The 11,808-nt window shown below is 40.3% G+C and overlaps 1 pseudogene; it reads right to left on the bottom strand.

The window, feature by feature from the left end:
* Nucleotides 1-4,297: 4,297 nt before the first annotated feature.
* LOC110300383 (D-3-phosphoglycerate dehydrogenase pseudogene) lies at nucleotides 4,298-6,239 on the bottom strand (annotated as a pseudogene).
* Between the last annotated feature and the right edge of the window lie 5,569 nt (nucleotides 6,240-11,808).

The following is an 11,808-nucleotide window of genomic DNA, read 5'->3' as shown; positions in this document are numbered from 1 at the left end:
TCCAAGGTCTCTCGATTTCTGGACATTTTCCAGCTATGGGTCTCTGTATTTGTTATCATCTACTGTAAGAAGAAGCCTCACTGATAATTTATCCCATATTGATGTTCATATTCTCTATGTTCTTTAAATTACATTTTAATTACACACACACACACACACACACACACACACATCTGTATATGTTTAATTCAATCAAAGTCAATCAATCCATGCTTTATTTTCATTGTGTTATATGGATACATGGTCTTTCCTTTCCTGTGTTTGTTTTTGTTTGATTGTTAAGAATTTCACACAATGTATTTGCTCACATTCATCTCTGTTAATCTACTCTCCTCTTTCTTTATCCCCCAAAGTTTTGGCCTCTTTTCTTTTGTTTAAACCATTGAGTCCAATCGGTGATACCCCTACACACTTGGAGATATGGTTTTATATTACAGCATGGTCTACCTGTCTGTGACTGTACATTTGCAAGCACATGACTCTTTACCAACAGTTATCAATTGCCAATAGCTACTCAGCTAGGGAAATGACTAAATTGCTCTTCAGGCTCTAATTCCTTGCCCTGAGCAGCATGATCACTGTGGATCACAACTGATGGGTCCTTGGAGGGGAAGCAATGTGTGTACAACTAGGAAGTACTCCAGGTTATGGGGCTATAACAGACCCTTGGGAGGCAGCTTCGGGGAGATAGCTCATTTTAATGGGGGAAAAAGACTATTTAAAGGTTTGGGGGTGAGTAGGGGCAATTGTGATCAGTATACACCTATGGCAGGGGCCAGGGTGCTGGGGATGTCTCATTTTGTATAAGGAGGAATTCCAGGTGCTGGTGGACATGATCTTATAAGGGGAGAGGAAGTTTTACCTAGCTACCTGGCTAACCTTGCCTCTAGTAGAGCAAAAGTTGGAACACAGGGCTATGTGTGCAGGAACATACAGGCCAGGGGTAGGGGGCAATTCTATTCCTGAGAATCTTAGAATGAGATTTCTGGGTTTTGGACATACCTTGATCACACTCTTGCTCAGGGCCTGCTCCCAGACTCAGTTCCACATTTGCCCAGCCCCACACTTTTCTTTTTTTCTTTCTTTTTTTGGGGGAAGGGAGTTGAGACAGGGTTTCTCTGTATAGCCCTGGCTGACCTGGAACTTACTCTGTAGACCATGCTGGCCTCGAACTCAGAAATCCACCTGCCTCTGCCTCCCAAGCGCTGGGATTAAAGGCGTGTGCCACCACCGCCCGGCTTAGCCCCACACTTAATAACCACATCCCTTCTCTATCCTGGGATTTGTTGAGCTTCCACAGGTTTTATTCATACTGTCACTATTGTAAGTTCACATGTGCAACTCCCTACTATCACTGGAAAATATCTTGTAGTCATCCCTGACTCTGGCTCTTAAGCTATTTCTTCCCTTGTCTACAATGATTTTAGGTCTCAGAGTCTTGGGGGAACATAGTGTAATATAGATGCTCAGCATTCCACAGTCTCCTTTTCTCTGAACACTGAGCCCTTACAGGTCTCTATGTTAATCACAACCTACTGCAAAAAGAAGCTTGCCTGATGAAAGTTAAAAGATGCTTTAATCCATGGCTATAATAATTAGCCATTAGGCGTTCATTTAATGTTAGGTCCATTTAGAAGAATAATAGTATTAGGAGCTCCCCTAAGGCCCATGACCTGTCTAGTTATAAGATCTTGGATTAATTATGGTACAAGGTATGGGATTCAACTTTTGGCATGGGCATGAATTCCAATCAGAACGTGGCTGGCTGGCATCATGGCTTTGAAAGTAGCTCTGTCTGGTAAACTATGACCTCCTGGTACAGAAAGCAAACCTGGGTAAAAGAGGGAGTAGTTCTGGCTCCAGTCTCAGTGATGTCATGAAGCAGTTGTGTGGAATTGACTGGAGACATTCTGGCAACACTCAATGTAACTCGGACAGAAAGTTGGAGAAGGGGCTGAAACTGGATGTAAGGCCACATAAATTAGAAAGCTATCTACAATCTACCAGTTAACAGTCATCACTGTTACTTCAGATAACAATTTCACTATTATCCCAGGAAATAGATGAGGACCAAACAGAAATATGTATATTTTATGGTGGTGGAACTCGACCCCCATTCTTTTCATATGTGAAGTAGATCTCCTAATACCCACAAACCTGTTGCCTCAGGGTTACTGTTTCCTAGTCTTGTCTTCAAGATCCAGTGTAGTGATAGCTTAATTCACAGTTCAATTTAATCATTGTAAATCTGGGGGAGCCTGGTGCTTCGGGGCAAGAGGATATGCCGTAAAGCATAGAGCAATTATGATGGCATAGCTGCAACCAAGTCTAAACTCTTGCAGCTTCTTCCTTAACACACAAAGGAAAATATATTGTGGCAATAAAATTTGATTGCACAGAAACAAAGGCACCATTTCCAGAACAAGGTCTGGCTCCAGTCTGTTTAGCGCTTGTCATGTTTATGTCTTGATTGGCTGGTTATCAATAGTTGTCTTGTCTAGTTCAGTCATTAACTTGGAACACAACAGGACATATAGTATTCATTTCAATATTTGATAGTGGGAAATTTTAAAATCTCTGACTTGGAACATGTGTACTTCAAGAAAATACTGAAAAGAAGTCCTTACTGATGACTGAGAAGCTATTGGCAGGGATGGAGAACCCATTTTCTTCTAGAGGACGATCCTAGGTAGGTCAATCACATCAAGTGGATGGAGCCCCCATCTCAAGTATATTGAGCACAAAGAGGATTCAGTGGATCATTTTAAAAGGACACAAGTTTGGGAGCAGGTATGGATGTGGGGTTTAATCTGGGATAATTAGGTAAGGATTAGAGGATGAATATGGTCAAAAATCATATGGCATGCTCAAAGAATTAAGATATTATATTAATAAAAATAAAATACTAGAAAAATGTAAGGACAAAAGTCAGAAAGAACACCATCTCCCTTTCTATGTGTCATATATACGAACTAAGAAACTTTCCCACTCTAAACACATGAGTAAAAGAAGTATATCCTACTGTAAGTCACACATATTTTAGTCATAATAACACAAAAGTAGCAAAAATGATCATTGTCCAAAGCAACCTTGGAAATTCTGGAATAAAAATGATTACATGGGCTGGTGAGATGGCTCAGTGGGTAAGAGCACCCGACTGCTCTTCCAAAGGTCCAGAGTTCAAATCCCAGCAACCACATGGTGGCTAACAACCATCCGTAACGAGGTCTGGTGCCCTCTTCTGGAGTGTCTGAAGACAGCTACAGTGTACTTACATATAATAAATAAATCAATAAAAAAAAAGTATCTTAACTGTGATTTCCACTAAAATATTAAAAAAAAATGATTACATATGGAAAACTATAGAAAATATGTAATAAAAGATAAAGTATTTCCAGGCATGGTGGTGTAGATAGCAGCCCTGTGATGCCAGCTTTTGGATTGCTGGAGAATTTCTAGTCTAAGACTTATCTAAGCTGTGTATTAAGATGGTTTAAAACAGTGTTTCTCAATATGTCTAATAAGGTGACCCTTTAATACAATCCCTTACATTGTGGTGACGACCCCCCCAACCATAAAATTATTTTTGTTGTTACTTCACTGTAAATTTGCTACTGTTTGAATGGTAATATAAATATCTGTGTTTTGCAGTGGTTTTAGGTGACCCCTGTAAAAAAAGTCGTTCAACATCCAAAGGTGTCACAACCCACAGGTTGAGAACCACTGGTCTAAAACAAAACAAAACAAAAACAAAAACAAAAACCAAAGTCTTAATGATCTTATACACTAGAGAGACACTCCTTAGATATTTATAGTTAATAACCCAGGCAAGATAATTACACAATTAATTTGCATATTTAAAATGAGTAGATTAATTTTTGAGAGATATAAGCCTCATCTACAGGACTAATTTACAGTGAAAGACTAAGAGTTTGTGAAGACTCATTGACCTAATTTAACTCTCAAATCACTTGATGCCATATGGTTTTTCTAGTGTTTGTTTAGGCGAAAGCATGCTCAGGTGTGACTGCACCACATCTGTGAGTGAACCTTCTCCCTTAAGTGGACATCATTTAGATCAACTTTCCTATGGCTTCCTAAGGACAATGAAGAGGAGGATGCAAAAGGAACACCTAAATGAGGAGACTTTGAGTCCACATAGCCGTGTTGCAATCATTCAGGAGATCAAGTCGTCCGTGCAAAGTTCTTAAGCATTAGAGTAAGAGGCAAGGAAAAGTTACATTTTCTTTTTGTTTTTGATTTTGGAGTTAAGATTCTTTACTAGATATTAGTTCAGGCAGATGCCCTGGTTCTGCGGTCCCCTCTCCCTATAGGTCACAGTGAGCAGGTTTCTTCAGAAGAGCCTGTGGGGCTGAGAGTGCTGAGCCCCAGGGTCAGAAGCAGAACTGGAAAGCCTCCAATACATGCAGCTTCCATGTTTCCAGGCTGGGCAGCAGGGAGGGGAGGCCCATGACGTGCCAGGGCTCTCCATCAGACACCATGGAGGTTTAGTAGGACAGCAGCTGTACACCCGCCTCTGCCAGGAGGCTGATCATAGTGTGCAGCATCACAGGGTTGGAGGGCTGAGTCCGGAATATGAGCAGGGGTTGGCCCCTGCGTAGTGGCACCTCTGGTCTGAAGACAGCTCTGTTGAGCATCTGCAGCATTGGTGTGGTGCCCTGGACCAAGCCCACAGCTTGGTAGGGGGCACCTGCCAGGGCCACAGTCAGGAGGCATTCCCCACTGCCCTGCTCCCCTGGAACCCCAGGGTTGTGGGGAGTGGTGACATTGAGGCCAGCCTCTTTCACCAGTAGCTTAGAGTTCACCAAGTTCACGTCTGCCTGCTTAGATGCTTCTCTCAGAAAGCCGACAATGACTGCAGGGCTCAGGCAGGTCCCAGCATTCAGAGATGTTCCTTGTGTAACCACCTGATGGTACCTTTAGGGGAGCCAGCCCAGGCATGCATCAGCATGCCCAAAGCTTCTGCCAGACCAATCCAAGCCTTGGTGTGTGGAGAGAAGGCACTGGTGAGGGACTGGGCGTTCACGACGCCTGTTAGAGATTTCCCCTTCACCGTGTCCACAAACTGGACTGCGATTTCCTCCCCACAGTGGCTCTGGGCTTACTTGGTGCTGGCACCCATGTGGGGACAGCTGATGATATTCTCGTGGTCCACTAAGGCCCGGTCCCGTGGTGGCTCTTTTGTAAACACATGCAGTGCAGCCCCAGCACACTGACCAGACTGCAGGGCACACAACAGGGCACCTTCATCCACAATGCCTCCTCGAGCACAGTTCACCACTCGCACGCCTTTCTTGCACTGAGCAAAGGTGCTGTCATTCAGCAAGCCTGTGGTGGAGGGCAGGAGTGGGGTATGGACAGTTAATGAAGTCACAGAGAGGCCAGATCTCCTCCAGCGGGAGCTGCTGAACACCAAAGGAGGCCGCGACTTCAGGAGAGATGATGGGGTCATAGCCTACAGTCTTCATTCCAAAAAACTGCATTTGGGTGGCCACCTCTCTTCCGATTCTGCCGAGGCCAAGAATTCCCAGTGTCTTCCTGTTTAGTTCTGTCCCCATGAACTTCTTCCGGTCCCATTTGCCATCTTTCATCGAAGCTGTCGCCTGAGGAATCTGCCTGGCCAGGCACATGATCACCCCTCAGGCGAGCTCCGCAGCACCGAGGCTGTTCCCTTTGGGGGTGTTCATGACTAGGATGCCCTTCCTCCTGGCAGCCTCCAGATCCACATTGTCCACGCCCATGCCAGCCCTGCCCACCACCTGGAGCTTCTCTGCTGCATTGATGACATCAGCAGTGACCTTAGTAGCTGACCGAACAATGAGGCCTTCACAGTCCTGGAGTTCAGCTATCAGCTCCTCCTTGCCAAGTTCTGCTTCTCCACCACCTGCAGCCCTCCATCTTGCAGGATCTTCCGGCAGCAGGGGTCCAGGCTGTCACTGATGAGTACTCTGCGCAGATTTGCGAAGGCCATTGCTAGAGTCAGGCCTTAGAATCAGTTGCTCTGGGTGGGCAGAAGCACTTAGTTCAGGAAACTGCAGGCAGGGCTGGCTCCGGTGACTGGGCCATGTTACATTTTCAATAAGGTTATTTCATACCATTTTATAGTTAGAATAGGAAATTTAAGTCCCCTGTAGGCTCCTGTTTTAAGTGCTTGACCCCTAAGTGTTGTAGAATTTTGAAGTCTTTGGGATCACAAGATATGGTGCTGGGCTGGTGGAAGTAGGTAAGTAAGGGCAGGTCTTTGGGGGTTTCCATGGTAGTGACCCTCTGGTCTGGGTAGCTCCTTCCTATCTGCTGCCATTGAACACCAGCACTAGCTTCTCTGCTGCAACAAATACAGTTGCTTTTCCTTTATCAGGACTACAGGAGTGTACCAAACTGAACTCAGCTGGAGGATACTAATAAGGAGTAAGAGTGAAAAGAGGAGAGGGAAGAGGAGGAGGAATAATGAAGAGGAAAAGCTGTCATGTAAAATGAACTTTAAACTCACTTCTAGTCTGAGATCGTATACTACATGAGTTCAAAGTTCAAGAGCTTCTGGACACTCTCAGACTGTTCATCAATTTTCAACAATATTTGTATATTTGCCAAAGTCTTTCAAGCCTTGGAGAGGCTCAGAAGAATAAATTATTCAATGTAGTCAGACACTGAAACAATACAAGGTATGTACTTTTTCTTTTCTGTGATCTATGAAACATTAGCCTCCAATCCCATAACTTTAGGATATTTTCTTTGCAACAATAGAACATTCTTGGTATTTTTTTTTTGTGCAACATAGGTACAACACATTATTTGATGAAGGTTACTAACAACAACAACAACAACAACAACAACAACAACAAAAACCACGAGACAACTCTTTATTTTCTGTCACTTTTATTGAAATGCATATTATAAAATGCATATTACCTTGTGTTTAAAAAGAAAGTACAAAACATTGTTAGAAACTGTAATATATAGTTTTATACTGTGGGTAGCAAAGTGATTTAGTAATTGACCAATAATGAAGAGATGAAAACAAAATTGATTGTGTAAAAACATACTTTCAGGTAAGATAATGCATTTTTTTTTCCTAAATGAAGCCTACAAATCCATGAGCATGGATGATCTCTAAATCTTCTGATATCTCCTTCAAGTTCTTTCCTCAGTGTCTTAAAATTCTACATTAAAAATCTTCACTGTCTTTCTTAGAGTTATCCCAAGATATTTTATATTATTTGGCACTATTGTGAAAAGTGTTACTTTCTTGATTTCTTTCTCAACTTGTTTACCATTTGCATATAGGAAGGCTACTGATTTTTGTGAGTTAATGTTGTAGTCAGCTACTTTGCTGAAGGTCTCATCAGCTTTGTGAGTTTCTCAGGGGATTTTTTAGGCTCACTTATGCATACTATTGCATCATCTACAAGTAAAGTTACTTTACCTCTTCCTTTGCAATTTGATGCCCTTGTTCTTCCTCACTTGTCTTACACTCCAGCTAAGACTTCATGAGCTATACTACATAGATATGCAGAGAGGGAATACCTGTGTCTTGTTCCTGATTTCAGCAGAACTGCTTTGAGTTTTTCTACATTTAAATTGATGTTGGCAATGGGCTTAATTTTGTTGACGTATGTGACTTGTGCCTTAATCTCTCCAAGACTTTTTGTCAATCATAAAGGGATGTTAAATTCTGTGAAAGGCCTTTTCTGTAGCTGATGAGAGAATCATGTGGGATTTTTTAAATTTTAGTTTGTTTATATCATGGCTTATACCTTTACATATATTGAATCATCCTTAGCTCTCTAGGATGGAGTATACTTGATCATGGTAGATGATCTTTTTCATGTGTTCCTGGGTTTTTTTTGTTTTAAAGTATTTTATTGAGAACTTTTACATCTGTGTAAGTGAAAATGGTGACTGTAGTTCTCTTTCTTTGTTGGGTTTTATATGTTTTTGGGTACCAAAGTTACTGTGGCTATATTAAATAAATTGAATAATATTAGTTCTGTTTTTATATTGTGTAATAATTTGAAGAGTATTGAAACTAACTCTTCTTTGAAAGTCTAGAACTAAGACCAGCTGGCCTTGCAGTATTTGTGGTGATGAGACTTTTAATGGCTGCTTCTATTTCACTAGGGGATACAGGTCTATTTAAATTGCTTATGTGATTTGGATTTAACTTTGGTATAAGGGGGTTGTATGGAAGACAATGTTCTATAACCTTGAGATTTTCTAATTTGGTAGAATACAGTTTTTCAAACTATTTCTTCATGAAGCTTTGGAGTTCTTTGGTGTCTGTTCTTATGTGTACCTATTTATCTCTACTCTTGTTAATTTAGATATTTTCTTTTTGTCTTTTACTTAATTTGGCTAAGGGTTTGTCAATCTTATTGATCTTTTTCAAAGAACTAATCCTTTGTTTCAATGATTCTTAATATTATTTTTTGTTTATATTATACTAATTTTATTTCTAAGTTTGATTATTTCTTGTTGTCTACTCCCTTTGGGTGTGACTTCTTATGTTCTAAAACTTTCAAGTGTGCAATTAAGTTACTAGTATGAGATCTCTGAGTTAGTATGTAGGCACTCAATCTTATGAACTTGTCTTTTAGAAACACTTTCATAGTTTCCCAAGAGATTGAGCATGATAGGAATTTGTTTTCATTCAGTCTAAATGGTCAGCCTAGCAAAAGAAAATTACAGATTCAATGTAATCCCCTTCATTGCTCTCAGATCTTGAAAGGACAAATTGAAGGTTCATATGGGAGCATATGTGCACACACACACACACACACACACACACACAAACACACACACACCAAAAAATCCAATCTAAACCAAACCAAAAACAGGATAGCTTAAAAAATCTAACTAATAAAGATGGACATATCACCAACTCTAATTTCATGGTGTACTACAGAGCTATAGTAATAAAATAGCATGGTGTTGGCATAAAGTTACATGACATATCAATCAATGAAATTAAATTGGAGACTCAGAAATAAATCCACATACACATAGATACCTGATTTTTATAAAGAAGCCAGAAATACACACACACACACACACACACACACACACACACACACATCTTCAACAAATTGTGTTGGTCAAACTCATTGACTGCATGTAAAAGAATCCAAATAGACCCACAGTTATCACCCTAAGCTAAACTCAATTCCAAATGGATCAAAGACCTCAAAATAAAACCATTTACACTGAAGCTGACAGAAGAGAAAATAAGGAGCAACTCTGAACTTGACACAGAAAAAGACTTTCCATACAGAACACAGTTAGCTCAGGTACTAATATCAACAATTAATTACCAGGCGTTTTGAACTGATAAGCTTCTGCACCACAAAGGGCCCTATCCTTCTGACAGAATGAGAAAAGATTTTTGCCAACTATGCACCTGATAAGAGTTAATATCTAAATTTTATAAAGAACTAAAAAAATAACCTAGCTATAATGAGAACAAATAATCCAATTAAAATGTGGTACAGACACAAACATAATTCTTGAAACAGAAAACTTAAATGGTGAAAAATGCTTCCATGTTCAACATCCTTAGTCACCAGAGAAAAAAAAGTCAAAACTACACTGAGATTTAGTCCTTCACCCATTACAATATCTAAGATCAACAAAACAAATGATGGCTTATGTTGGTGAGGATGTGGAATAAGGGAAACACTCCACTGCTTGTAGGACTGAAACTCATACAAACACTATGGAAATCAGTGTGATGGTTCCTTTGGAAGATAAGGATCTATTTACTTCATCCAGCTGTACCATTCTTTCACATATATTTAAATGATGCTTCATCCCATTACAGAGACAAACATGCTCTTTCTTAAACATGTTCATTACTGCTCTATTTATAACCGTCAGATATTGAATATCACCTAGATGTCCCTCAACAAATACATGGATATAGAAAATGTGTTACATTTACACTGTGGAGTATTACATAGCCTTTAAAAATGAAACGCATGAGTAAATAGATAGAAGTAGAAAAAAAATCATTCTTAATGAGGCAACATGAACCAGAAAATCAAATATGATATTAGTTCTTAAGTGAGTAATGACCAAGCAACCAGTCCACAGAATTACAGAGATTAGGTATAGAGTAAGGGAACAGGAGGTACAAACCGATCTCCCTTTTAGAGGGAAATAGAATATATAGGTATGGATGAATATAGGGTGACTTGAATAGGAGTATCATTGGGGAGGAGTAGAGAAGAGGGAGGGAATACAGGGCCAGACAGCAAGGCTCAGGGTCATTTGAGGGGTAGTAAGGAAACCTATTACAGCAAAGCTTCCTATAATATATGCATACATTAAGGTAATCAAAATGAAATCACTAAACAATGGAGGAGACAAAGCCTCACTTAGACATCTTTCCCCACTAAATGAAATTTCAATACTTGTAGTGTGTTTCATCTAATTGAGTTGTTAGCCAAAGGGGTTCTGTGTGAACCCTCAAACAAGCCAGGCTATTGTTGCTATCAAGAAACTGATAGCAAGGACTCATTGCTGAAGTCAACACCAACACAATTCATTGAATATGGAGAAATCACGCTGGTCCTACATAGAACCTTTCCCTATGTGTTCCTATGTCTTTGTTACAGAAAGGCATTCTATAGGCTATCAAATGAGAAACAAAAACACAAAACCAGCCAGAACTCCCTTGATTTACAATGCAGTCTGGCCTGGAAGACATGCTAATGGAATGGTGACAACAAACTTTATAGCAGTATCCAACCAATATGTGATTTGATTTAAGGCCCCGTTCGTGAGATGGACCCATTTACCTGACACTGCTTAGATGACCAAGAATCTGAGAGTAGATAACCCAGGAATCTAAGACAAACCAAATACTACTCTGTTAAAAAACAGACAAAAGAAATATCAATAAAGTAACTCCGAATGTCTTTCTGTTATCCTCATAGTTCAGTCCCTTGCTCAGCCACCGTCAGAGAAACTTCCTCTTGTAGACAGAAACAAACACAGAGTTCCACAGCCAGACATCATGCTGAGAGTGAGAACCCTAGAAATATTCAGCGCTAAAAAGGACATCCTGATGAAATCCCACTACTAAGGACTCAGGGAACCCTTCAGAAGAGGAGCTGGAAAGAATTTAAGAGCCAGAGGGTATAAAGGATACCAAGGAAACAAGGCTGTGGACAGATCTACACCAGATGGGTTCTAAGACTGAAAGGAGAAGTAGTTGCATGCCCCTATCCCTAACCCAGAAACTCTTTCTAATTGATAACCATAACTACTTTCAAATTAAAATTTTGTCTCCTCCAAGAAAACGTCATTGGGGAAACAAACTACTCTTGTGTGCAAGCTGCCTGCCCACCAGCAGAGAGCCAGCAGAAATAAAACCCAACGACACCGTTGTAGGTTCCTTGTCTCATGCCGTGCCAGAGTTTTTCTTCTCGATTTTATTATTTTTGTTTTATTCCATTTTATTGACATATCTTTTTTACCCTTCAGGTACTTTGGGTATATATTATGGCTTCCAGTTTGGTGTTTTTATGTTATTCCTGAGTGTGTGAATGAGGGAGTCTTTGGGTCCATACCTGTTTCTTGTTGTCTTTTCTTCTGTTTGTTTTGTTATGTTCTATTCTGATGTGTTAGTTTCTGTTTTGTCTTATTATATTTTATTTTCCTACTGTCCCTTTATATAGTATCTCACTATTATCCCTTAGAAGCCTGTTAGTTTTCTTATGAGATAGGGGTTGATCTGGATTGGAGAGAACTTAGGGAAGAACTGGGCTGGGAGGAGTAGAGGGAGGAGGA

The sequence above is a fragment of the Mus caroli genome, unplaced genomic scaffold (assembly GCF_978045245.1).
Source record: "Mus caroli unplaced genomic scaffold, Mus_caroli_1 scaffold_10, whole genome shotgun sequence".
Lineage (NCBI taxonomy): Eukaryota > Metazoa > Chordata > Mammalia > Rodentia > Muridae > Mus > Mus caroli.
The sequence above is the reverse complement of the archived record's forward strand: the minus strand, read 5'-3'. Positions and strand labels throughout refer to the sequence as shown.